We start from the raw sequence: 27,152 nt of genomic DNA, 5'->3' as shown, positions 1-27,152 counted from the left end.
CGCACACTGACAGACAGATGCAGTTCGATAAGCCTCATCCGCAGGTTAAATCCAACAAGACTTCTTAAGTATTTTGTATTTTGTAACATGAAAGAATATGTTTCGGTGACGTATGTATATATGCCGCTATGAAGACGTGGCTTGCATGTTTATTATGAATTATTTTGTTATTTTAGCTCAATGACATTAACTTTTTACATTAAAGCTGCATATAAATAAATGTTTAACTACTGATAGATACATAGCATCTTCTATTACAACAAAAATACACTAGAATAGATGAGAAACAGTTAATACGTCATATTGGATGGTTACCGTTGTTTTTTATCGATGCGGTTGCAGTCCGACATGAAATGTTTCGTCTTGACACGTTTGCACAAAATGGACTGGATCACATCCTGCAGAAAGAGAAAAAGATTTTGTTAGGACATTTTAAAATATGAATATTCTTAGTGTATCCGTTTGTTTCATTGTCCGGGCCCGTTTTACTGTCTGTCCTCCTGACATAGCCAGCGCCTTTTATTCAGTGCAGGTCTGTGCAGTAAGACGTTCAAACGAAATGCCCCCTGCTGGCAGACAGACAGACAAAGACTTGCATACGCAGAGGAAAATCCTCAAATTTAATGTATAAATCGGGATTTGCATATGGGATGAGCATACGGCCTGTATGAGCATTAAGCTCTTGCAGAGTGGTCATACGGCTCAAAGACACGCAAACACACACTTGACTCTTTGCTTGTGCACATGCATGAAACATCCACAGACAGCTGTGCCTGGAGCCGCAGACAACACTGTCGTCTTATATTTCCTACAGGCCCTTGTGATCTCACAGGATTATGCAATCACTCCCCCATGACAAAGATGTTCAGCCTTGAGGGAGTAACACTGATTTGCTCTTCCCCAGACAAAATAAATGTCACACAAGCCTGACACTGCAGATGCCACATGAAGAATATGAGCCACGGTCCAAACAACTGGTACACAGCTGAGAAAAGCTCCATCTCGTGTAAGTCTGTGCAGACGACGGCTTCATCGTCTGTCTGCCAACGATCCAGAACAATCCCTAACTTAGCTAAAAATCTGTCTGTGGCCAGGTGCGCACACATGCAGATAAACATGCGACTCCACAAAGGCACACAGAACATGAAGCCTTTAGCTGGCAGTGTGAGAAATTAGACTGCCTCTCTCTGTTTCCTCTTTGTCTCTGTGCTTTGAGATGTTTTCCTCTGCTCCAGTTTCATGAGCTCCTCTGCTGCTCTCAAAAGCACGGAGGATGAAAACCAAAGCTAGAGGGAGAATGAAGAGAAATATTCGCTTGTATAAAAATGTCAAAAAGAATGAACATGAAGGTGGACACAAATGAAGGAAAGATGGCGGATGGACGTGGTCAGTAGAATTGCCCGTCTCGATTTGTTAGCCGGCCCGTTTAAGTCATTCTGAACTCACCATTTGCCCTTTTCTTGTGTTCTTGACATGAACACACACACACACAGACACACACACACACACACACACGCACACGCACACACACTCACACACACACACACACACACATTTGTCCATGTGCACATGCATACAAGTGCATGTACATAAAACAGGTACGCATACACACATAACACAATGCACTCTTACGATGAGTTATTGATCCGTTTTCCCCTTGAGAGAAAAAAAAAAGAGCAACAATTAATCCAGTGGTAAAAGAAAATAAATCTTGATAAAACCTATCCTGCCCCATCTTCACAGTCTTCCTTTTCTCTGAGCGCGCTGTATGCGGCGGCGAACAGAAAAGCTATTCCCCTCTCGCTACCCCTCCATCTCTCGCTCTCCTCTTTTTGTCTCTCCTCTTCTTCTATCCCTCTCTCAGGCGCTGTCCCTGGCTCTGTTTTGTGCCTGTTTCCCTCTGCCAAGTCACATCACTAATTCTCCAGGCGATTAGAGTCCGAGCAGGCAGTGTCTATGAGGCAGGTACGCTGCACACACACAGTAAAACACACACAGACAATTGCATTGATTCCATTATCTGGTGCTGTACCCAACACCCCCACTTTCCCCAACAGCCACCAACAGCGCCTCCGTCTATGACATCTATTTCATAAATCTGTGTCACCTACATACATCACACACAAACACATGCTCGCACACACACACACACACTCAGACACTTATGCAAGCATGCAGTATCTCCAGCTATCGCTCTTTCTTCTTCTCTTGCCTGAACACTCTCTATCACTCTGTCCCCGCCTCCCCCTGCTCCGTCTCAGCCCTTCCCCTCATTTTCATCCTCCCCTTCTCGTCTCTCCCCCTCTCTCTCCGTCTCCCACTCTAACCCCGTACATTTTTTCCAGGCGTGACGTCCTGTCTTGCCCATCTTGCAGTCTACGTTCACACGATGCTGTGTCTCTGAGTGGGTGTCTATTACTCTGTGTTTGTTTGTGTGTGTTTGAAGGAGAGAGAGAGTCAACGTGTTCGCAGGGAGGTGCATGTGTGTGAGATGTGTGCGTGCATGTCCTTGTGCACCGCTGTGCATCTGTGTGTGTGTGTGTGTGTGTGTGTGTGTGTGAGAAAGGGAGGGAACGGGGGGAGGAGGAGGTGGAGGGAGCTCACAGACGGAGGCTGTGGATTTTTACACAGCATGAGGATCAAAGCCACAGCCAGCCCAAAGGTGATTAACCTCCCAGTCGTTCTGACCACAACACTGCTGCTCTTCTTCCATATTTCATTAAAAAGTCTGCTATCTGCACAATTCATCGCATAACAATTTATTTGCCGATGTTGCACAAATTCACAAATATCCTCTATCACATGGTGAGTGATAAATGAGCCATCAGAAACTGTGAAATCACATAGCTGAACTTTTACATCTTCAACAGAAAACTCCCCAAATCACACGAGCGCTTGGGAATTAACAATCTGTTGTGACAAATTACAATAACAAAAGATTTCCAAATTTCATGCAGGGGTGACTTGATAAAATGTATTACAATACAATAAACTTAACGAGAAAATAGAGCTGTTAAGAAGAAAAAAACAACAGCTACTATCATATATGTAATGTCAGTATTAAAGGTAAAAACAAAAGTAGGAACTGGCCGTGCTTTATAAAATAGCAGGAGGCAAGCGGCTTTATTGTGATGGTTGTATTTCCTCTTGAGTTGGAACATGCCAGGGAGTCGTTTCTTTGTGTGCGTACAGAAAAGAGCAGTGCTCGGCAGAGATTGCTGATATATGCTCTTTTTTCCCCTCCTCGCTGGAGCACTGCAACGCAATGCGGATACTGAGTGTCTGAGCCACTAGCCAGACACACTGGGGGACAGAGGGGGGTGGGGTGGGGGTTGGTGGGGAGCGAGGAGGGGGAGGTGGGGGTGGGGGGGTTCGGGCGCAGGGAGGAGAAGGAGGAGAAGGAGGGAAAGGAGGCGGAGGCGGTAAGCAAGTTCACATACAGCCTTGTGCTTCAGGACACAGTGATACTAACGTCTGGACACACTGTCATTATCTACCATGACTACAGAGAGTGGCAAACATGTGCAGGTCACTCACTTGGAGATTTTTATGTCAACTGAATTAATGCACACGGAGGCTTTTAAAATTAAACAAAAACTAGAAACCTTTTGCCATAAAATGAATAATGTGTTTGTTTTACTTTGCAGACAGCAAAAATGCCTCTCACCGGCAAATAAATGTATCAAAATATCAGTTCGTTAATTTGTCTTGTTTTCATTTTTTTAACGTTTACACATTCCAGCATAATGTCGCCAACAAAGATTTTCTGTGTTTTTGTGCACGGCATGCTAAGAAAGCACAGAAGCAAACAGCTATTGATGGTTGGCTCCATACCCCATTGGACTGCACCAAATAACAAATCAAAGAGCACTGCAGAGCAAGGTGGGTATATTGATGTCTGGATTAGTTGGACCTCAACAGCAAAACCTGATTAGTATTTCAGACATATTAGATTTAAAGTCAGTGCAGAAACAGTTTTGTACCTTGTTTTCATACCATTAAAATTATGGGTTTACAATTGAATTTGCTGAAGGAGAAATGTTGAATTATTTTAGATTTAATAATGGATGTGATCTCTTCGGTAGTGCATCTCTTTGTGCATCACTGCAAAAGACGTGCAGCAGACCTTTAGCAAAACCTTCAAAGACCTTTTTTAATTTATGAGACACAAACAACGACAGAACAGTCTGTATTACACCTAAATACAATCACTTTATTACTTAACTACAGCCCTAAGATCTATTTGATTTCCTTTATTACTTTCTCGTGCTGAGTATGTAATGTACATTTTTGTCTGTAACCTTATAAAAACTCAGTCCATTTAAACAACTCTCTGTCCTTTTTCAGGTCAGTCTTCATACTCACCACTTCAGGAGACATAAAGCGTGGTGCCCTTCGCGTGAAGTCTGGGTGACACCGCAGGGAAAGCTAGAAGGTTGTACAGTTATCTCCAGGCTGTTTATGATGCGAAACCATACAACCAACTACCTCACACTGCAGAGCACCGGAGCAGGGTCAGCACTGGAGTCTCTTCTTCCTCCTCTGTGCAGAGTCTTCTTTGTCTTTTACTTGTCTGTCTGTCTCTGTCTGTCTGTTCCTGTCATCTGTCCCTCCCTTACGTCCTGTCTCATTCATCATCTAATATATTTATGATGAAGTTAATGATTAACATCCTTTAAAAAGATTAAAAAACACATGTTCTGCTGCCAAGTTTAATTTTGTGATACTTTTGGAATTGAAAGGAATAACAGCTGAAACTGGCTAACTCACTGCACTAAATGCATTTTTGTGTTCTTGTCTCCCTCTTGTGGGTAGACGCAGTACATAGACCACCCCCTACCCCCACCAGAGGCCAAGGCAGACCTTCGCTGTCTCTGAATACAAAGACAAGCACTTAACCTGCAGTTGCTTACTGTAGGCGTCTGCCTGACCTACTTCTGCAAGTGAAGCTGGTGCAATCTTCCCTATACTCAAAGACTCGATTCAGCACTATCGAGCACACTTCATTGTCATTCTGAGGTGAAAGTCGAATCCTCCTCTTCTGTTTTCATTTCACTGAACCAATAGTTAGATTCCCGTACTGTCATGGTGTCTGAAGAAGGCTGATATTATATATCACACCTTCAGCTGGCTGAAGTAACATTTCCCTTTTTTACTTGTCTGTTTGGTTGTATATTAACTTTGTCTAACTACAAATATTCTTCAGATTTAATGATATCTTGAGACTGCAAGTAACGTTTCTTCCTCACTATTAAAAATCTGATGTATTTTTCCCAGATGGAACTATAAATTGTCAGCTAATTAAAAAAAAACGAGCTCAAGGTGACATCTATAAACTGCTTGTTTTATTCGGCCAGCATTAATAGTTCAAAATAATATAAAAGATATTTCGTTTCTTATCATTTAAGCCAAAGAAACGTCTCAAGCCATCACATTAGGAAGACAATGAAAGTCAAAATGTTTCGAAACAATGTCTGCGACTATTACTATTACTATACTGCAACTATTATTGTATCGATTGTTGCCAGGAAATGTAATCAGTGTTTCCTGAAGCCCAAGATTACGTCGTTAAATGCACTGTTTTGTCCACAACTCAAAAATATTCAGATTAAGGACAGAGCGGAGTTAAAATATTCACATTTAGGAGCTGGATTCAGAGAATATGTACTTTTCTAAAACCAATTAATTGATTATCTAAACAGTTGGCAATTCAGTTAATAGTTGACAATGACAAGTAATGGGTAAATCAATTTATCTCTGCAGTTGTATTGATTCAGAACCTGATCTATCTGATTATCACAATTGTTGTTCATGGACTAATTGATGAATATAAATGATCATATATTATTTGATTTGTTCATGCTTGTTTCAATGTATTGTATTTTGAACATAGTCTATCCGTTTTGATGGAGTTGAAGTATCTGATTCATTGGAAGTTTGAGTATTTAAATACGAACTCAGGTTTAATGCATTCCTTGTTCTAAGGTCAGCTCATTTAATTAAGTAATTTTTATTTTTATTTTAATATAGTAAAATTGATTATTCATCTATGTCTCTCCCTGCACTCAAACTGTAATTACATTTTTATTTTCACAAGAGTTTTAACTTTTGCTTATTTTTTATCTTCCATCTACACCTACGTCCGTCTATATCACCTTGTGTTTCTGTTATGTCTTGTCTGAATGGCTTTTTATATTCTTTGTAGGGCACTTTGAATTTCCCTGTTGTTGAAAGGTGCTATAAAAATAAATTGACCTTCCCTTGCTTATGCTTCAAATTAAGTGATTGTCAGTTTGTCTGAAACACCCTTGTCAGTGTCGTTATGAGAGAAAGTGGCATCTAAAATGTGTGTAATTTTCCGAAACAATCCAGCAATCATGACTGTGTGTGAATATGTCCAGGATATTAACTTCTCTTGGAAGCTTTTTTTATTCACTGACCAAAAGTGCACTCCATTATCCCAATTTGTATGATTATTGCACCTCATTCCTCTCTGAAATATCAGACTTTTCGCCTTACAGTTGAGTGTGGCTGTTTGGACGAGGTATAAACCTGTTGTATGTTGTGTTTACAACATCTCCAGTTTGAACATGAAATTATTTCTTCCTCATTCCTTTGAAGTAATCTGAGACCTCTACCTTGAACATTTTATACATGTTCTCTCTCTCTCACTCTCTCTCTGTCGTTCTCAACTGTGACACAAATGTATAAATATTCTTTGAACAGCTATGTCTACTTTAAAAGGCAATACCGACTTTGTGGGGGAGGATTACCATCAAGTGTTACCGTCAAGTGTTACCTAACAGAACAGCGGCAGTAGCGAACAACATGTCACTGCCCTCAGGTCTTAATATTAACAAGGGCAAACAGTGTCACAGATGTGAAGCACCCTACAGAGTTCAGCATTGCTGCAGAGAGGCAAGTTAATGACTCCTGTAGAAATGACCATGCCTCTTTTCAGTAACAGATCGGCCGAATATGAGTAAGTGAGTGTATGAATGAATTGAATGCGAGTGACTCAATTTCTTCACTTGAAACCAGAGCCCAGTGAATTTATCTGTCAACTGATTTCACCAACCAATATTTGCCACATAGAGACAAATCAGAATCTTTCAGTATTTTTGTATATTTATATTAATTTATTTATAACAGTCATTGGTGTGATTCAGAAATGGTTTTAGCTATTTATTTCATTTTTACTTATTCTTTTAATTTACAGAATTGGCTGACAATATAAAACGTTACGTATAACATTAACGTATAACATTAACATATGATAGTATTAAATATTCTTGTTTTTGTTTTAGAAAGCAGACATCTGAGTGCTTTTGCATCGGTACATTTGGTGCACAATCCACATAGAAAATGTATATTTTTAATCCAGCTAAAAAAATATCACAATATTGATCGCCATACTGGTAATCAACAGCTTTCTTTTTTACTTAAAAAAATCCTCTCTACTTGAAATGCTGCATTTCCTAACTGTTACAGACAATTGTACTATTTTATCCAGACTGTGTGCAGTTTATGGTCTCTTGGTGTTTCAATTTACCTTTGCCTCTTCAGAATGTCAGGAATGGTGTCAGATATCTACAGACATTAAAACATTATAAGCTGATTTGCACTGTTTAATAAGGTAAATTCTGGGTAATGCAAAAATTGGTGCATTGTAGGGCAGTTTTCAATATCACAAATAGGATCTAATGGGTGAGTAATTAGATGACAATTTGGAGTAACAGCACTATCCAGTCAATCTCTTTCATACTTCATAAATAATGAGGCGCACCCACACATTCGACATCTAGCTGAGGTGATCTCCTGCAAAAGCAGCAAATTGGCTGTTGTTAGCAGTCAATGGCTGTGTTTTGACACTCCTCCTGTGTGCCTCAAGGACTCATTGATTACTTGATAGCTGCTGTGCAGCTGAGTTGCTTGGCCTCCTATTCAGCTTGGTCAATGCACCAAAAATACAACCTTGAAGTCTTGGATGACTGGGGCCTCACTGACAAAGCTGGATTCAAACACAAAAGTGGTAGGTTTCTGATTCCTCAAAATGTAACACACTCTATTGCCTGCAAGGGCCATAAATGCATTTTAATATGTACTGTATAGCGCAGGTAAATGGGTACAGGATGATGAATGGCTGTGTTGGGTCTTGTTCAATTACATTACAGGGATAAAAGCCATTTGTAATCAGTCTCAACTTGTTATAGTGCTAAGGATTCAACATTTAACTATTATTAAATGAAAAATGAGCCAACTGGGTTCGAACTTCAGAAGGTATGGCAGCACCATATGCTTAATAGAGACATAGATTGTTTTTTTTTATTGGCCAGTTTCCAAACACAAACCCATTCACTTCGCCTCCCTCCACTGCCCTCTGCCATGCTAAAAGCCCACCCTCCGCCTACCCTTCATTTTCTTTCTTTGGCCGTCCTCCCGCCTCTATAAGTGCCTCTTATTTGTCCTCCATCACCGAACGTTTCAGGCCTCAAAATCTTTTATAACTTTTTTTTCTTTTTTTTTCTCAAACAATCTCTCTGTTCATACCAACTAAGTCTCCCCCCTTGATCCCCTTGATTCTGCTCCTCCCCTTTTTAAACCTCTCTCACCGCCTCATTCGCAGTCGGATCACGCATGAATGCGGCATGGTTGTGCCAATGCCAGCTCTTTGCCAATCTGCCTGGGTGTGTTTGTGTGCCAATGTGAGTCTGGTGGGAAGCCCCTGCACTGGAGGCCAGCGTGGTGCATGAGCCCGAACCCCGGCTGGTGTCGGGTCAGGTGAAGCTTTGTGGGGATTACAATTCAGCCACTTGAGAGAGCGAAAACAAATTAATCATGTTGAGCCAAAGAATATTTCCCTAAATCACCAAAATATTATTGAACCTGAAAACTGTACAAAAAAACAAAAAAAGGGGCATGTTCAATCTCAATGTTAATGAAACAGTGTTGAATGGTGTTCATTGGGCTTTGAAGTATGTTTTCTCTTGTTTAGTGGGCGTGTCAGATGTGTTACCCAATAAGCAGTGACGTGTATATAAACCTTAATTCTTGTTTTATTTGCCCGCCTAATGATTGAAAATTATTTAATTTTCTAGGTTATCAAACATAAAGTTTAGTAAGGTTTTTGCCAGTCCTGGCTCGAGAGAAATCGGTAGAGTTGTGTCTTTGTAGGCCACTGACTCTTTTGTATTCTTTTGTACCAGGATTTATTAATATAAAATTGTGCTTTTATATATAATTTATTCAATGTAAAGTCTTGTCTCTTATTTAGATCCTGAGTCTGTAATAAAGACTGTAATAACACAAATTCACATCCGTTTTTTTTTAGGGGACAGAGATGGCCCTTTTCATAGTAAAGGCTGCTGACCCTGGGTTTATATACATGTTTGCTGTGTTTTGTTGTGGCTGAACATGCCCCAAATTGTGCTCCCAGTGCTAACCACATTACCATATTATTAACCATATTATATTACCATAATCCAGAAGATGCTAATACAGGGAAATTATTTCAACAAAAATCAGCAATTTTAGTGTCTAATATGTAGATAACAAGTAAGTTTGAGCTGTTGTTATCACTCATGACAACAATGTATGAGTGTCCAAAGTTTGTATGATATGAAATTGGCTCAAAAGCAAAAAAAAAAAAAATACTGAAAAACTAAAAAACATTTCTGGCTAAACATATAAATGGCTATTAAATGAGCCAAAATGCCCTGTTGTTAGTAAATTACAAGTGGCTATTTTCATTACAGCCGGATTTTACATTAGGCTTATAATAAGTATTTATGTAAACCTCTCAAATTAAATATAGCAGTAATTCCATTTTTTAATTTGATTCAAGTTGTTATCACTTCCAATAATGACTCTGGGGATACGGATTATCACGCACATGATCATCATGTTTTAATCTTGCCTAAGAACAGCTGAAACAACACTTAGTGATAACAACTGTTTGTCATTACTGTAAAAATAATTAAACTTTTATTTCGAGGCAGGGTCCATAACAAATTATTTTTGTATGAAAACTTGCATCCTAGGTTTTTCCATTAAGCTGACCACAAAATCTCTGCAAATGTTCAGGTTCTTTGTCTCTTAAGAACACCTTTGACTCATCTATTTAAGTGACTGTGAAGGCACACAATTTATAACAAACATATTTAGGAAACAACAGTTCATTTATTTGTTTAAAATCAACAGAAAATTGTTTCTAAGCTAAACTAAATGTAAAATACATGGTCATTTTTCATGACTTGTTTTTTACCCAGTCAATATGGTGGAATTAAAACGATAAGCATTCTGTTATTTCTATTAAATTCATGAAATTTGTAAACAAAGGACTGCCAGAAAAGAAAGCGATCAAATGCAATAGACCTCATGGTGTTTTATATGAGAAACGTGACTAAAAACAAAACAAACAAAAAAAAAACACCCACCAACTGGAGAGATAATTAATGAGAGAAGAATACTGAAATCAAGCACACATCTGCCTAGCAACAAGACATTTCTGTCAATTATAGAAAAAACGCAAAAGAACCTTTATGATCTGTTGTCAAAGACAAAACAAAGACTTCAGGTGACTCTCCACCACTCATCGTCTTTGAGAAGTGACGCACTGAGACTGCGGCGCCACCCAAACAATGTAGGGGCACGGAGGAGCGAAATCTGCCCAGTGACAGCAAATAAACTGTTAACCGCAGCTATGAATCGTCTGCTAAGTGCCAGCTCAACAGGAATGCAGGCCTCAGACAGCGGTTCTCAAACTCTGGGCCAAGGGCCGTTGATGGTCGGCTTGATTTTACAGAGGGGCACACACTGTTAAAGAAAACTTTACTGAATCCTTAAAAAAAAAGAAAATCAATGTAAAATAGGCCACATGATTATGTGATTGGAAAAGACAAATGTAAGGCTAGACAAACAAATAGATAAATATACAAATAAAGTAAGAAATGACATTGTATGACTAAAAAACATCCAAAATTCGCATTTAACTTCACCCAAACCTGCAGGAGATCAAGGTCAGTAATTCAAAGACCCGGAAATAAGACGAAGATTACATTCTTCTTCCCTGTCCCTCTTTAAACTGGATCTGACCCTGTGTTGCAAGTGCTTGGACCTGAGATCCCCATCGACACTAATGCACCGCTTCAATCAGATGACAGCTTGGTGCAGCGCCAGGATAAGTATCCGCTACTCACAAACCATAAACTATAAGTCCTCTCAAGAAAGAATGAGATTCTGTGGTGCAATTTCACCCAAACCCCCCTATTTTCGCTCTCCTTGTACCTTATTTACAAAGGCAGAAAACGTTGCCATGGGAACACACTACCAGGCAACCTCAGCGGCTTGGCATGATGCCCAATGGTTGCTAGGGCACTGTTGTCAATGGCTATTGGGTAGTGTCGGCCAGTATGTGTGTGTGTGTGTGTGTGTGTGCGTGTGTGTGTGTGTGTGTGTCCTGTAGGAGCAGGAAGGGAGAAAGTGTGTGTGTGCACTCAGTACGCCTGATCTTAAAGACAGAAACAATTTAATGTTCTTATTCCATAATGAGGGCTTTTATATGCGCACAATATACAATAATTTTAAATAATGTGTAGCGTTTTGCATTTGTTTTTTAATGCCGGTTTGACTCTGTGGGTGACAAATGATTGGAGGCAGCTGTTGTTGACTTATATACTTATAACTGTATTTTTTTTTTCCTGGTAGAGTGTGTGTTTGTCAAAGAGCAAGAAAAACAGAGAGAGAGAGAGAGAGAGAGAGAGAGAGAGTGCTGCTAATCACGCAAGCAGTTATGTGAGGTGCCATATGCAATTATGTTAAATAACATACATGATGGCTCTCCGATTTAGTCTTCTTTCAACAGGTTTGATTGCGTGATAGCTAACAGCTGGAAAGTAGTCTGCTTAAAGTGGCGTAGACATACCACTTTTACTTCAATATGGGTTGTCAATAAGAACAAACTTATTTTTTATAATGAGAGTACAAATTAAAGAGACAGGAGGAGGCAGAAAGGGGCTGTCAGAGAAGAAAAAGAAGCTAGGAAACATGGAAATGTTCATGTCTCTCTGTATACTTGGAGCTGACGTTCTCCATCACTGGCTGTGATCTCTCAAGCTGTTTGCTCTCTCTTTCATTTCAGTCAGATTCAAAGAGCCTTTGTTGGTATAAATGGGAAGAAACAGATGTTGCCAAAGCATTTACCTCACAACCGGGGATCTAGTTCGAGGTTTTTCCCATGGCTCTCTTCTCACTAGGGAGCTTCTATGGTTGACCACGGCATTCCTGAAATCGGCAGAGCATCATGCAGATTATTAGCATACCACAGGATAGGAAGGGGAACATCAATAAACACATTGAGCCATGAAGTTGGGATAAGTAAATAAATAAAGTCAGCCACCCAGACAACCTTATCTGGGCTTTTATCCAGGCCACATAGTCTCATAGAGCCGCTTTCAGAAAAAAAAAGCACACTGGACTCCACCATGAAAGAAAACTACGAGATAATTAAACCATAATGGACCAATCACTGATTAGAGATGAAGCACTCGGCAGCACAAAGAAATGACTAGAAACGCAAGCATTTATAATGGAGGAAGCATCAAACATCGTGTGCAGGGTATGAAATGGATTAACAAAGTGGGAGATAATAGTGAGAATGAATACTGCGCCATCAACAAAGCGTGAATAAGAGGGTGGTACAAAAATACATGTACAGAGGAGACGGTTAAAGTCAACGGTGATGAATAATACATTAATAATGCTGCAAAACAAATGCAATAATTATGACATAATTATGACACTGCAACACAATGAAAGACAACAGAGATGGAGATGTTCGACTTTTGTGTTGGTGTGCGCTCATTAATTCCCACATGTGTACGTATATATGGGTCTTTGTGTTCCTGTCTGCATGCACTTAGGGAAAGCGAGCATTGCCTGTGGTGGATCTTATCTAATATTATCGAGAGGAAACACAGCCTCTCCCCCTTGCCTCTTTTCCCCCAGGGCCCTTTGAACTCAAGCCGCTGCTGGAGATGCAGTCTGACTGAGCACAGCATGTCCTGAAAGGAGGTCAGAGGGCAGGAAAAACAGTCTGGTGTCATGGCAACTTGATGCCACCAACCAAAAATTTGGATTGGCTGTTGGGGCCGCAGAAAAGGTTCGCCAACCTGTCAAAGCCTATTGAAGATGGAGGATAACTGAATTAAACATTAAGCCTTAAATGATAAAGCTGGTGATATTCTTTATTTCTGTTATTACCTCTGCCAAGGAGGTTATTTTAGGCCAAGGAAGAACCCATTATATTTTGGTGCAGAACAGAATCACTGGGTGTATACACATATTATTTTTCCATTCCATCCATAAGAATTATGAATTGACCCTTGTGACTGTTAGTATTTCAATTGTCCTTCTGTCCATTTTTTAAGATTTATGTCTTTAGAAGGAGCCAGTATGCTTCAGGTCAAATGCCACACACAGGGTAGGGAAGTCCCTGTCCCTGATCGCAATGCAGCGCCATCCTCCAAAACTTTGTGGGGGCCAATTGCATACATACAATTCGTGGTAGATTACTTTCTATTTCTATTTCAGTTTTCTATACTGTGTGATTGTCATCAAACAACTAACCATGGTTAATTTTAGGTTTTATTGTCATATTTTTAAAAAGATATTGAGTAACACAAGGCCTATCCTTTCAATATACTAAAAACATGTTTATATTTATTAAGGCTGGTTCCAAAAATCCATACTAATGTGCTATTAAGTAGGCTAAAACAGAATGTAAGATTTTTTTTTCTTAAGCCTACACAATTTGTAGGCCTGGGACATCTCCATAGCACCAAAATACTTAATTCAGTATTGACTGCTAATTAATTTTGCCTTGAATAAATATTTTACTGTGATTTTGGACATTGCACAATATTGCTTCAATTTGAAAAAGCAAAGTTCGCCTGTGGTTTGCATTTTTTCACCAGCCGAAGTACTCCTCCAAGAGGTTCATCATGCTGCTGTCAGGTATAGTAGACAGAGCCAGAACAGCTGAAATTGGCACGGGTTACCATGGTTGGCAACTCCAACTGGCATGGAGGCTCAGGAAGTGACGTGGTAATTACAGCTCAGTGTGAAAAGGTACATACGGGTTTATTCATACAAAAGTATGCTAAATGATAATATATTTGGGCTATGTCATGCACAGTATGTGTTTTTCTGTATTACTTATGATACCATTTTTGAAAAGTGTGTCAATGGAAGAGTGTAGCCTTAAACATGATTGACTTAATTTGCCAATTTTATTCTGAAGCCTATGAAGGGTTTTAAAGACGTACACCATTACTGCCACAAATGACACCGCAGCTCACACAACTTGCTTGCACAATTGCCACCAATCTGAATTCCTTTCATTTGTTGTACTAATAACTCTGGGCACGATTCATAAAACCTGAGAAATGAACTGCAGCTCTAATTGTGTCGCCTGCCGGTGACAGCCCCAGACTGCCTTTGTTTTCATCTCACTCCTGAGGTGTTGGATCAATATGGAATCCAGGTTCCTTTGTATGTCATTAGCTTGTCTGATGCTCGAGCTGAGACCCCTCCATACCTTCGTGTTTTCAGACTCTGAAATCTCTCAGATGAAGAGTGTGTGATTGCTTGTGTGTCTGTCTGCAGTGTTTGTGCGCATATTAACCTTTGAATGAGTACACGTATAACAGGTTAGCAAATGAGCCTTTTCAGACCTTTTTTTCTTTGCGGATGTGTGTGTGTGCACGTGTGAGGCTTGTGTGAGACGCACATGTGCTGCATCTGCACAAGTGCGTGTATGAGAGGCTTGTGTGCGCATGGTGTGTGTCCTTGTGTTTGTTCAATGCGGCAGAGGGTGGAGTGGCAGATCAATAGGAAACAAATGAATTCAGATCAATATTAAGCCAGGGAGTGAAGGAGAGAGGAGAGACTGAAAGCGAGAGAGTGGGGTGATGCACCACAGAGGAGGAGGAGGAGGAGGAGGGCTGATGGTGGGTTGGATGGGTGATGTGTTACCAGCAGCACAGCAACTAACTGTACACTTGGGAAAGACCACTCATTTCTACGACCGAAACCTCAGTGATTTGAGGTCATTGATGGTTAAAATGGATGGTTAAGCGAGGTAGAGAGAAAACAGAGAGAGATGAGAGCAGCGGTGCACCGGAGACAAGTCTGGCACTCCTTAATTGCTGTTGATTCGTGGACAGTGGTAGGGAAATGAGAGTGGATGGTGCTCATTTTAATTAAAATCTCCATTTTTAATACCCTTTCCTGGTTAAATAAAGGCACTCGTTTGTGGTGTTTACTTTACTTTTTTGTATTTTATTTTGTCATGGAAAGCTCTTTAACAAGGATGCCTGAATAAAATAATTAACCACTGTGTGTAACTTTTTATCCAGTATTTGACTTTTTTCAATCATGGCCAACACACAAAAAGATAAAATTTAGTCCTATTTATGATATCACTTTTACATTTAATTCATGTCTCACAAAAAGATTGCTGGGTTATGTAAGTACTGCAACATTTTTATCAATGGGTAGATAGTTGTGTAGCAGTTGAAACGGCTTTTGATACCTTTATTTCTTCAGAAAAAAACTTTTTTTTGTTAAAGAGAAGGTTTCATGTTTCAAGTATGTATGAATAAAATGTATGCTCATTCAAAGACAGTGTAATGAAATGCAAACTGACTTAAATGACAGTTCAGTCATTTACTCTTATTTTTTTTAAATAAAGATTTCCAAAAGAATAAACAAAATAAGTGACAAGAAAAAAAAATGCCAACGCCTATTGGCCAAATTGTTGTTTGAAACATCTGTATTGGTATCAGCCCAGAATTTCACATCTGGTCCATCTCTATTAGAGACCAATCTGTTGATGACTGAGGTGAGAGGGTCATGGCCATGAATAAACAAACCTTGATCTCAGATCTCACAACAGTAACATCTGCCACTGTCTGCACACAGTCAACTTTGGCCCTTTTACTTCTATCCCATGCCTAAATATCACATTTCCTTTACACCAAGCATGATAAGATTAAAAATCTCAGGCTGGCGAGGATTTAATTCTGACCTTTCCACTTAGCCTCCCAGTTGGAGCTTGACATTTACAGTGAAAACTGTAGGGACCATAGGGAGTCGGCTAGGCTTCTTGTTGCTTTCCTGCAAGGTTTGGAAAGTACTGAAACTATCAAACTATCTCTCAGTGTTAGCAGGGCTACAAAAAGTTATTTTCATTATTGATTCAAATATTGATTATGTTCTCCAATTATCAATTTCGTGAACATGAAACATGAAACTTCTGGCTTAAGAGCAGATGGAGAAGACGTAGTTTGAGTCTTGCACACCAAAGCTGACCATGCTGAGGCCAAAAAAGCAAAAAAGCCATCTCTGCCAAGTTTAAGACTACCATCGTAACACTGGAAAAGCATGTCCAGGGCTTGACTGAGCTCACAGAGCGCTCACTGCTGAACCGAGCCAGTTGAGTGACCAAGGGCCATCACCATGGAGAAAGAAAGAAAAAAAGATATTCCATTTACAATTGCGTGAAACAGTTCAAAGCTGAGAATCGTCACATTAGAAGCTTGAATCCGTGGCACTTTGCTTGAAAGTTGACTGAAATAATTTATTATGGTAGTTACAAATAGTTGCATTAAATCGAGTAACTGTTTAAGCTCCAAATGTTAGGTTTCAGTCTGGTTTGCTTTAAAGATGTTTGGTCTACAATGCCTGATTGAAGCTGTATTCCTGTCTAACAGCACACGTAAGGTCCTCTGATGATGATATACCGGTCGACTATATTTGTCTAGTCTGTGATGAAGAAATCACTTGAGATTTGATCGAGTGTCATATTTTTGTTGTTGAGAATATTATTTTCAGCTGAGCAGTACATTGGCAGCAGTATCAATACCATTTTCTTGGACAATTAGCTGTGTCAGTGTTGTTAATTATTTGTTTGTATTTATACCAATTACGCAAGTTTACAATTATTGAGATTCTATCATTATCTTGGTTACATATATCAACATCTGTTAATTTGTGAGCTATATCATAACAGAACACTCATTTCCACCTATACTGGAAAATATTTCAGATTCTTTGCACTTTGGAGTATCACCTTGAAATTACAAACAGTATTACTCGGCTTCGAGTATCTACTCATCTCTGCAATGAGATCAAAGAATCAAGAGCCATTTGGGAGTCGGAAATGAATGAGACTTTGAAGTGACAGTGGCGAAAACAAACACATGGGTGCTGAGTGCTTGTGAACAGGCACTCTCCACTTCAAGGTTCCTCGGCTCTTGAGATAGATTTCAATGATAAATGCCTCAGTTAACTTTAAGTGCAGTACCTCTGGTGCCTTGGAGAGAATACTGTAAGCAATATTCTTTAATTGAAGAGGATACCTACAGAAAATGGATTCCCAAGAATATACTGTTTGGCCTTGAAAGAGAAGCATGAATGGTAGTCACACAGGTGTTAATTCACAATTCTAATTTGTGCATTGTATAGATATGGAGTTTGAAAATAACAGCCACTTTATTTAACCTTGTAAGCTATGATCTGATTAGGTTTTATTTTATCCTTTGTTGTATGAGTGCACACATATTGAGAAAAATGGCTGGATAACAGGGTGAAATATGCTGGAAATTTTACATTTAAAAACCTACAACACTGGCCTTATATCACCAAAAAATATACTTTGCTGGCGACTATGCTCTCCAGTTATTAAAAATGAATGAACGTTGATATATGGTGCAATTCCCATCATTCTAATCATCAGGGCTTTAACTATGGTTAATTATACTACTGTAAAACTGCAAATAATGATTATTTGCATCAATTGAGTCCCTTGGTCCCTGAAATGTGAAAAAATAATGAAAAATGCTGATCATAGTTTCACAAAGCACAAGATGAAAATGAATGTTGATCCATTGATAGCTTGCTGTATCCAACAACATCCAAAATTTTTAAATTTTTCAAAATAAATCTGAATATAAATAAAATGTTGGTATAATACTTCTATATCCATATAATCTGTATTTTATATGTGGCCATTGATGTATCAGACAGTGAGAATTTTCTCTTACTTCATATGCATGAAAGAAAACTCCTCTAGCAGCCTTAGCATTAAATCATACATCATATTGTCTTTCAGTGTTTCCATGTGCTACATAAATGCTACTTCATATGAATCACCATAAACAGTAACACCTGATGGACCCACTGGAGCAAAGGAGGAACTGGATAAGAGGAGTTGCAGCCAGTGACATCTGCCTTCTGAATCAAGCTATCGAGGCATGAAGGTGGATATGTGCAGAATAATGTCTGAAAAAGTGAGCTCAGCAGTCCTTTAACTACATCACTGTCGCTCATATCACCCTTGTTGAACTCACACTATAATTTTCACCTTCTGCACTGGGAGTCAATCAGAGAGACCGTGACCGTTGATACAAACAAGATAAAGACGGACGCAGAAAGAGTGAGAGAGATGCTGCAGATAAAATGTGAAATGTGTGTGTGTAATCCTAAAGCAAAATACGATTAAAGAGAATAGAATGAATAGAGATCACATGAAGGACTGCAACTAATTTCTAATTGGATTGTTGACAACTTGTATCTTTTTCAGTGAATCACTTTATTGTTTAGTCTCTAAATTGTCAGAAAAGAGTGACTTGTTCAAATGCCTTTGAATGTCTGTCCTAAAAAAAAGGATATCCTCAATTTCAAATAAGTGATTCAGTAGATTCAATGAGTTGGTCTTTTTATTTATTTAACTGACTTTCTTTATTAAATATTATTTGTCAGTTCACTGCTAGACTTCACTGTTAATAGAGCTGCGTGCCTCCCTTTGTGCGTGGTGAGCAGGGGGTCAAACAGTTTTTTGACCGCACTGAAAATGTTGTTCGTGATAAGGATAAATGCCACAAATATGGCTTGAAGCAGAATATTTTGTTAGATAAAAACATGTTGTGAATTTTTTAAATGATCACATCTATCAAAACTAGATCTAAACTAATTCTACAAATAGTTTAATACTAATAATATTAATGTAGCCTGATCTTTATCTGCAACTTTGCAAAAATATTGGGTTAAACAAGAATTAATAGACATGCAATTTAAAAAAAAATTATGCACAGTATCGAATGTTGGTAAGATATTTGGTACAGGCCGACTGATAAATAATAAACTATTAATCGACTGCATATCAACAACATTTTTGTTTTCATGCAAAGACTCATTTTTTTTTGACAAGAGGAAGTAAAACCGACAGAGAGACAGAGAGAGACAGTGAGAGATACCTGAGGCAATGATGTAGCACAGCAACTCCAACCAGACAGTCTGCTAAAAAAAAAAAAAAAGCATGGAGAGGCAAACATCGCCGTGTCTCTCAGCTTTTCTTCCTGTCTCTCCTCTTTAATCTGACAACCTCCCCCCTCTCTTTCTCTCTCTCAGTCTCTCTCTCTGTCCCCCTGAGCTGTGTTCTGTGTGCTCCATCCCCGCCTCTCTCCATCTCCCTGCCTCTAATGTGCTTTGGCGTGTGTTACCCACGGGTGCTTGCGCGTTGCTGCCGCCATCCCAAAGCCGGGTCATGGGGGCAGCTGAAGCGGCGCGATGCTGTCTGTGACATCATCAGTCACTGCTATTACTCACGTCTCACCTCCCTTCACTGTCTGAAACTGCCAGGGCTTTAGGTGATCGGTGGCGGGCAGAGTGAACACACACGAACAGACACACACGCAGAGTTACACACATGGTGTCAGAGATAAATAAAATAGCATTTGAAGAGCTTTATTCCAGAATTCTCTGCAAATCCCATTTGGAGATTTTTGTTACCTAAAATAGTTCTGGCTCACATTCAGTTGAGGATGAAATCATTTTAGTGAAGCGGGTACATATAATAATTCTTCAATACAAGCTATCACTTTGTCATTTTTTCAAAATATTGGAAAAGTATTCACTTAATATATAAGTTTTAACCTATGTTGACTGCAAGCAGGTCTTCCATTATGAATTTTCCCACCCACTGCAGCAGTAGACCTTTGCATGAACCCCCCCTGGGCCTTCGGCCAGTGTCAGCTATGTCCTTCGACCCCCACTGATGCTGGGACTGACTACAAGATGGGAATGACATTGCAGTAAATAATTTAACTTGACAGAATAATTACTATGATACGCTGTCCATCACAGTTATGTGTGTAAAACTATTATAGGTTAACCGGCTGTAACTATCAATTATTTTTAGGATTGCACAATTAATCAAAGTTTTTATCAAACTCACAATATGGACAAGTGCAATATATAAATTGCAGGTGGCGCAACATTTGTGAAAGTATTGTGGTGCTGTAAAGAAGAAAAAATCTTTGTCTGGTGCAGATCCTCGCAAAAAAACAAAAAATCCACTATGATCATTTTAAGATATTTTTAATTGGAGATTATGATACTGATAAATAATCATGTATAAAAGGGTGTAACCTTTGATTTTTTTTTTGTATATTTTCTTAATAGCAAAGGTGTCAGATTCACTGGCATCTTGCGTTGAGGTTGTAGGTTGTCTAACACTAAATACTCCTCCACTCACTCCTCCCTTTTCAAGCCTATAGTAGCCTTCAGGTAATGTAAAACACAAAAGGCCCTCTCTAGAGCCAGTGTTTGGTTTACCTGCTCTGCGTAACTGAAGAAACATGGCAGTGCAACATGGCAAACTCTGTGGAAGAGGGCATGCTCCTTATGTAGATATAAAGAGGTCATTTAAAACTAACCAAAACACAAAGACATTTTTAGGCGATATGAACTAATGAAAAAACAGTTATGAATATGTGTTCCATTTTTTGCCAAAAGACCCTCTATATCCTATGCACTGCTCCTATTTTTTACATGTACCATAATGTCCTGATGTGGCAAACCACAAACATCTCTAATTCAACTAAACAGCAAATCATTAAATATTTGAGCCAGGTATATCACATCTGTATGGATGTAGATTACAGAAGAACAAGAGAATCTCCAGATGTGGCTGCTGATATCTCTCTGCATGAGGGTAAGACTGTGCAAAGCCAATATCTGTGCAAATGGGAGAACCATGCTTCCATTCAGTAAGCATGTGTGCGAGGTTCAGACTGTGTCAAATCGCCACATCTGCCATCAGCGGAAACACTCCTGTACCTGGGGGTCTGTCTGTCACCCCCACTGTCAGCCAATAAAGAGCCGAGACTCTGCAAACTCCTTCACTCTGGAATACAGATAACTGGTATGAAAGCCCCCGGCCTGTATGTGGGAACAACCCATATAAATCATACATGACCAGTACCACCAGGCACCATATGCATGTTGCAGCACTGCATTAATAACAAGCATGCCAGTGTCATAGACACACACATACAGAGAATGGATATGCCTGTGTCTTTTATTCTTCACTCCCCTGCACTCTCGCTATGTCCTCTTGAAAGCACCTTCAGCGCTGAACTCAATGTGACACAGTAAACGACTGACTTTATACTAAAAAGATAAATGGGTGGAGAATGGACAAACCACACGACAATGACAGAATAATTACCTAAAGGTATGAATATCTGAAACAAAAAACACAAGCAAAAAGTGCACAAGGACAAATGGAAGACAGAACAAAGAGAGAAAAAACATGCAGCAAAGTAGGACAGCGAAAAAGACGGCGTGACTGAAAGACAGACAGACAGATTAACTAGAAGAGACACAAGAGAGAGACAGAGACAAACAAAGAGCGAGCAGGAAGAAAGGTGAAATGACGTGGAGGAAGAGAGTGAGAAAGAAGGACAGACTTGGAGCCAGACAGAGGAAGACAAGGAGAGAGAAAGAGGACAGTCAGGCAGAATTAGAAAAAGACAGAAAAGGGCAATGCGCATGCTAAAATAGGTGGCAGACTCTCGACAGTGCAGTGACCTAGTCGCACAAGACTGAGGAATTTTCCCCTGTCGACCCGGACACATTCCTCCGGTCCTCAGATGTTAACCCATGCCACTCCACCATACTGTACTGCAGTGGCTTACATGGCTTTTCTCACTGACTCGTTGAAAAATATCCCTAACTATCACAAAAATACACACTCTACCAACCCTACGCAGTTTATGAAGCGGCATTAACATTTCCCATTTTGAGTGGGTGCTGCGAAATTAATCTTGAAATCGAATAAATGACCTGCAGTGTATTTACAAAGCTCATTCTGACAGTGAGAGCAAACTGCTGAAAATGTCTGAGCAAACACCTTCAACAAGAATGGAAATATCAGGTAAAGTGCACAGCTCAACCAGCTCTGAATCAACGGTCTGTGTGTGCATAGGGCCCTGCAAAAAACACATTGTGAAAATATCAGGGCAAGAAGGGCTCTATTGTGTCGCAGAGGCAGAATGTAGCTCTTATTCTCCTGCTGCTGGACCGGGGGCATGGGGGTGACATCAGCACAAAGACAAAAATGTAATGTGAGGCATCTCCAAAGCTAGCTTCGAGGCGAGACCACAGGCCGCTCTTTATACCGGCACTCTCTCTCTTTTCAGCAACATCTGATAATCGGGACGTGACCAACAGATGACCCTTCCACTTGTTGCTTACTAAGATAAGTCAAAGCCAACAGCGTTACACCAAACTGACTCAAATAGGCGTGCCTGCAAAATAAAAGAATGTCCGCAAGCTGCTTTCACGTAGGCCCACGGTTCGCACATATCTGTGAGGTTAATCACGACAGAATGACTCAGGGAAGAGTAATTAAATTATTCTGATGGTGCATCGACGTTTCGATCAGGCCACGGACTAAAATGGCTGACCAAGTGTTCCTGACTGCTGAGTGCCATTAAGCAAAACTCTCATCAGTAAAGCACTTGATTTTAAACAGACCTATAAATAGACTCAATCTTTAGGGATGAACATAAATTACAGAATCTGTTGCTTATTCTGGGCGCTGTCTGAAAGAATCCTCTGAACCCTGAAACGTATCAGCAGGTTTGAAAAGCCTTTTTTCTCTCAAAATTCACCAAAATTACACAATCTATCATTGACAGAAACTGTAAAAACAGACATTATCATCAGATTTTAAACTTTCTGACAGTCCATGTTCATTTGTGGCGAACATTCCCGGCAGAAAATGTAACCCAATCAAAGTTTAAAATGGGGATATTTCATCAAAATCTCTTTATTCTGTATGTCTCATTTAAAATTTTGCCCAAAACAAACCATCTGCACTAACCAGATCCAGTAAAAAACATTAAGTTCTGCGTTCCTCAGTGCAACTGGGAAGCCATGAATGACTCAGCTGAGATCAGTCACATGACAAACATTTTGTGAAACTTTGACTGAGCCACAGGCTGGTTAGAGCAGAGAGGAATGGACAAGAGGCATTCTAAGAAAATGTAAATTATTCAATAGCATGTGGAGCTCATTTTTTCCAATACTGTTAACACTTGTGGGCGCTTGAATGTTATTATAGATGTCATGTTATTTCCAATTTAAATAACAATAGAAATAACATTAAGTGATTCAAATTGTGTTTTTTTTCATGAATTTTAATCGTGTTATACTGCACAAAAGACATTTGTGAGTTATCCCTACATCTGGCCATGATCATGCTGTTTTAAAAGAGGTGCAGTACTTATATATTGCAGTGAAAAACTAGGCCACAGTAAAATGAGACTGTAGGGCTTGGAGTTAAATGAATGTGCAGTAAATCTTCCCTTACCTGATAAAAATCATCTTCGGTGAAAAAGTTCAGGTGGTCTCAGAGGCTCGACCTGAAGAAAACAAACATACATGTATACATTATTTGCAATGTAATGACTTTAAGAACCGCAGGCATTCTGTAAAGCCTGATTTATTGGATATGATTTATGAGCTGATTCCGGATTATATGTCTTTTGTTTGTTTGTTAGCAAGCTTGAATGCAACCCCATTATTCACTCATTCTGGTTACCCTTACTGTTTGTTTAACCATATATTTATATACAATACAATATCATTTGAATCCTCCGTTCAATACAGCACTTGTTATTGCTGCAGGCATTTCATTGCACTATTCGTATTTCACACCAGGCCGTTGTAAGGCTGTTGTACCAGCACTAGTCAGTTTCCAGCTGGGAAAACACAAATTCAGCAGCACAAATTCAAACCGGCTACACAGAATGACAGCTTGCATGGGAATTCCTGAGGTCTGTTCGATCCATTAATGTATGCTGCGGTTGAATGTCATCAATTATGAATGAGAAACACATGAGATTCACAGAGAGCTGGTATGGGTCATGGCTGTGCACTGTAATTCTGTGAATATTTGCAACATACTGTGCAAAGGTACAAATATTACGCAGTTAGATGCATGCTATGTGACGACATGTTTCCATTTTTAAGCAATGATCAAATTTGCAGTTGAATTCAATCAGAAATGAGTGCCGGATTTAAGCTAATAATTCACATAAAAATATTTAGCTTTGACAGAATGGGGTTTGTCAAATTGCACAGAAATGGAAACACTTGTAAATGGCAGAGGCAGACTGTCTGCAACAAACTGTTCCTGCTATAGGTGAAGCTATTCTATTTCCTCAGTCTTTAGGTGTCAGGCACTTAAGTCCATATGTGTGAATACTGCAGTATCTTTATGCAGTCGGGGCCTCTTCCCCTTTAAGGCCCAGAGTGTGTTGACCCTGCCAGTGAGTTCATACCATAAGCAGACCCATATAGCTTCTCCTCCAGAGCCTCTGATCACGACCCTGCTGAGCTGCCGCCTCAGTTATGTAAGATTACATAACTCCAGGTCTGTCTGAATAATATTTCATAACCTGGGGGTCCTACTACATTGACATTACCACCAAATCCCCTCAGGAGTGGACTCAAAGGTGCCAGGCAGGTTCAGTAACATAAAAAGTCAAATTTGAAAACAATTACGATCAAGTTGAAAGCTTTAGGGTGGATCTATGTCTCTTCACCTTCTTGTGTCTTTAGCTGAAAATCAACCACGTTTGGTTCCCGCAAACATTTCGACATCAAAGATTTTTATCTTCATTTTCTTAAGAGCTACAGTGGTGGTCACGGAAAGGTCGAGCCTGGGACGCCACTGAACAAAAGCACACTCCGTCTTTGGCTTATCGCAGAATGCAGTGATGCTATCTGCCCATAAATGTCATATAATTGTGCATAAATAAAATGATTGCATTTGAATTAATTCAGCACAAATTTAAACGCTGAATATTATTAGAAAACTAGGCCAGTAGCTGTTATCTAACAGTCTAGGCTATACAATTAACTTCTTCTTTCCCCGTATCTGCAGTAGGTATTTTTTGAAAATGCCTGCGCTGTTTCAAAAACTTTATTGACAACCATTTCTTCACATAACTTCAATAACCTTCCTTCATTGACAGAGTATAAACAGAGATGCTAAACTAAACAAAAATGACAGAAACTAGCACAAACGATCAAAAGGTGTTTCCGCAGTTATCGTTTAAAGTAACACACACTCAAACGCCACCAAAAAAACGTTGTCGGCGGAGGAACACACACACAGTCCCCTTGGAACGATACCAGTGGACAATCTCTTGGATGCAGATAACAACTGTGGCAAGTAATACAGAATATGTGGGCAGAGATAACAGCAGGCTATGTAAATAAAAACAGAGCAGGCAGATGTATAACACAGGAAAGAGAAAAAGGGAAATGGAAAGAGATGCCAGGAGATATCTGAGGCTGACACTGCGGGAAAAAAAGGTATACTCGATGGCGGTTACAGCAGAAATGGACGATAGCTGATATATATAAATGTCTCTATCTACTCTTCCTGCCCACTTTAATTACAGTACAATAATGTATGAATGTAATCCACTACTGTCGACATCTTAACGCAGCAGACATGCAGTAATTTGCACCAAAGCCTCCATCTTTACCTGTAACTTCCCCACATCAAAGAAAAGTAATCTTGCCCTAATGTGCAGGCTGTAAAAATGAAAAAAAAAAAACTTGTTGAAATGTACTCCAGTTTGTTATGCAGCTTACACCCTGGAATAAATCCACCCTTATCTTTTCTTGATACCGAACCACAGCTTGGATTGTGGGTTTTGTCTTTACAGGCGGACCAACAGATAGATTGGGGATACCCGGATGAACGGATGGAAGATGGGAAAGAAAAAGAGGGAGAGCATGGGAGGAGTGAAATATGCAATGGGAGAAGAAGTAGGAATCTTGCAGTATTTAGAGTAATTTCAGCTCTCTTTTTCGCCGCATTCTTACACACCGCCTTTAATTAGTGTGCATTTTATAACGAACACCATTGCACGATCGTTTTATGGATATGAAACATGAAACGTGATTGTGTAAATCCACGCATGCGTAAGCAGGAGTGACTGTTCGCCACTGCCGGCTCCGTTAACTCTAAATCACACCCCAACATACTAACACACACATGCACAGACACACAGATACACATGACTTATACAGACGGATACACACAGATATGCACACACCCTGCCTCCTTCATGTGCTAGCCTCCCGTGCATGGGCCCCCTGAAACTGGGTGCACTCAGTGATCCCTTCCCAGAGCCCTCATCTAAATGTGAGCAGAGGTAATCCTTCAAGGAGAGGCAAAGAGAACAGTGATAACCCACGATAAAGAGGAGCTGAAGGAGGAAAGAGAGAAAGACAGTGAAAGAGGGAGAGAGGTGGAGCGAGAGATGGGATAGACGAACAGGATGGGGGGATTAGCAACCTAGGGAACACATTTCTCAAACAAGAAAGAAAAAATAGGAGAGTTGAAAAATGAAGCGGGGGCGAGGAGAATGCTTTAAAGAAAAAAAGGTATATGGGAAAGAAAATGGACGTACAGTATACTCACAGATGAATGAGAGGATGACCGGAGAAGTGATGAAAAATCATGTGAAAAAACAAAATCAAAGGCGACCAGAGTGCGAGCCTGAGTTTGATGAGAAGTCCGGTTTCTTCTCATTCTGGAGTTTTGTTTTTTCTCCTCTTTCCCGCGAATTTACCAATTCCTATCCAGTCGTCCCTCCTTCATAAGTCTATCCCCTACTGGTCCCCCTTCTCTTCTCTTCTCTTTCCCCTCCTGTTTTTCTAGCCAGTGCCGGTACTCTTTCTCCTACCTCTCTCTCTCTCTCTCTTTCTCTGTCTTTCTCGCT

At 39.8% G+C, this 27,152-nt stretch overlaps 1 long non-coding RNA gene across 1 annotated transcript; it reads right to left on the bottom strand.

Annotated features, from left to right (window-relative positions):
• LOC131984309 (uncharacterized) lies at positions 1–27,139 on the bottom strand. The gene is made up of 4 exons (XR_009395562.1): positions 26,852–27,139; positions 23,720–23,771; positions 12,202–12,282; positions 1–398 (listed from the first exon to the last, which is right to left on the bottom strand). It is a non-coding gene; the product is annotated as an uncharacterized LOC131984309 (long non-coding RNA).
• Between the last annotated feature and the right edge of the window lie 13 nt (positions 27,140–27,152).

The sequence above is a fragment of the Centropristis striata genome, chromosome 14 (genome assembly GCF_030273125.1).
Source record: "Centropristis striata isolate RG_2023a ecotype Rhode Island chromosome 14, C.striata_1.0, whole genome shotgun sequence".
Lineage (NCBI taxonomy): Eukaryota > Metazoa > Chordata > Actinopteri > Perciformes > Serranidae > Centropristis > Centropristis striata.
The sequence above is the reverse complement of the archived record's forward strand: the minus strand, read 5'-3'. Positions and strand labels throughout refer to the sequence as shown.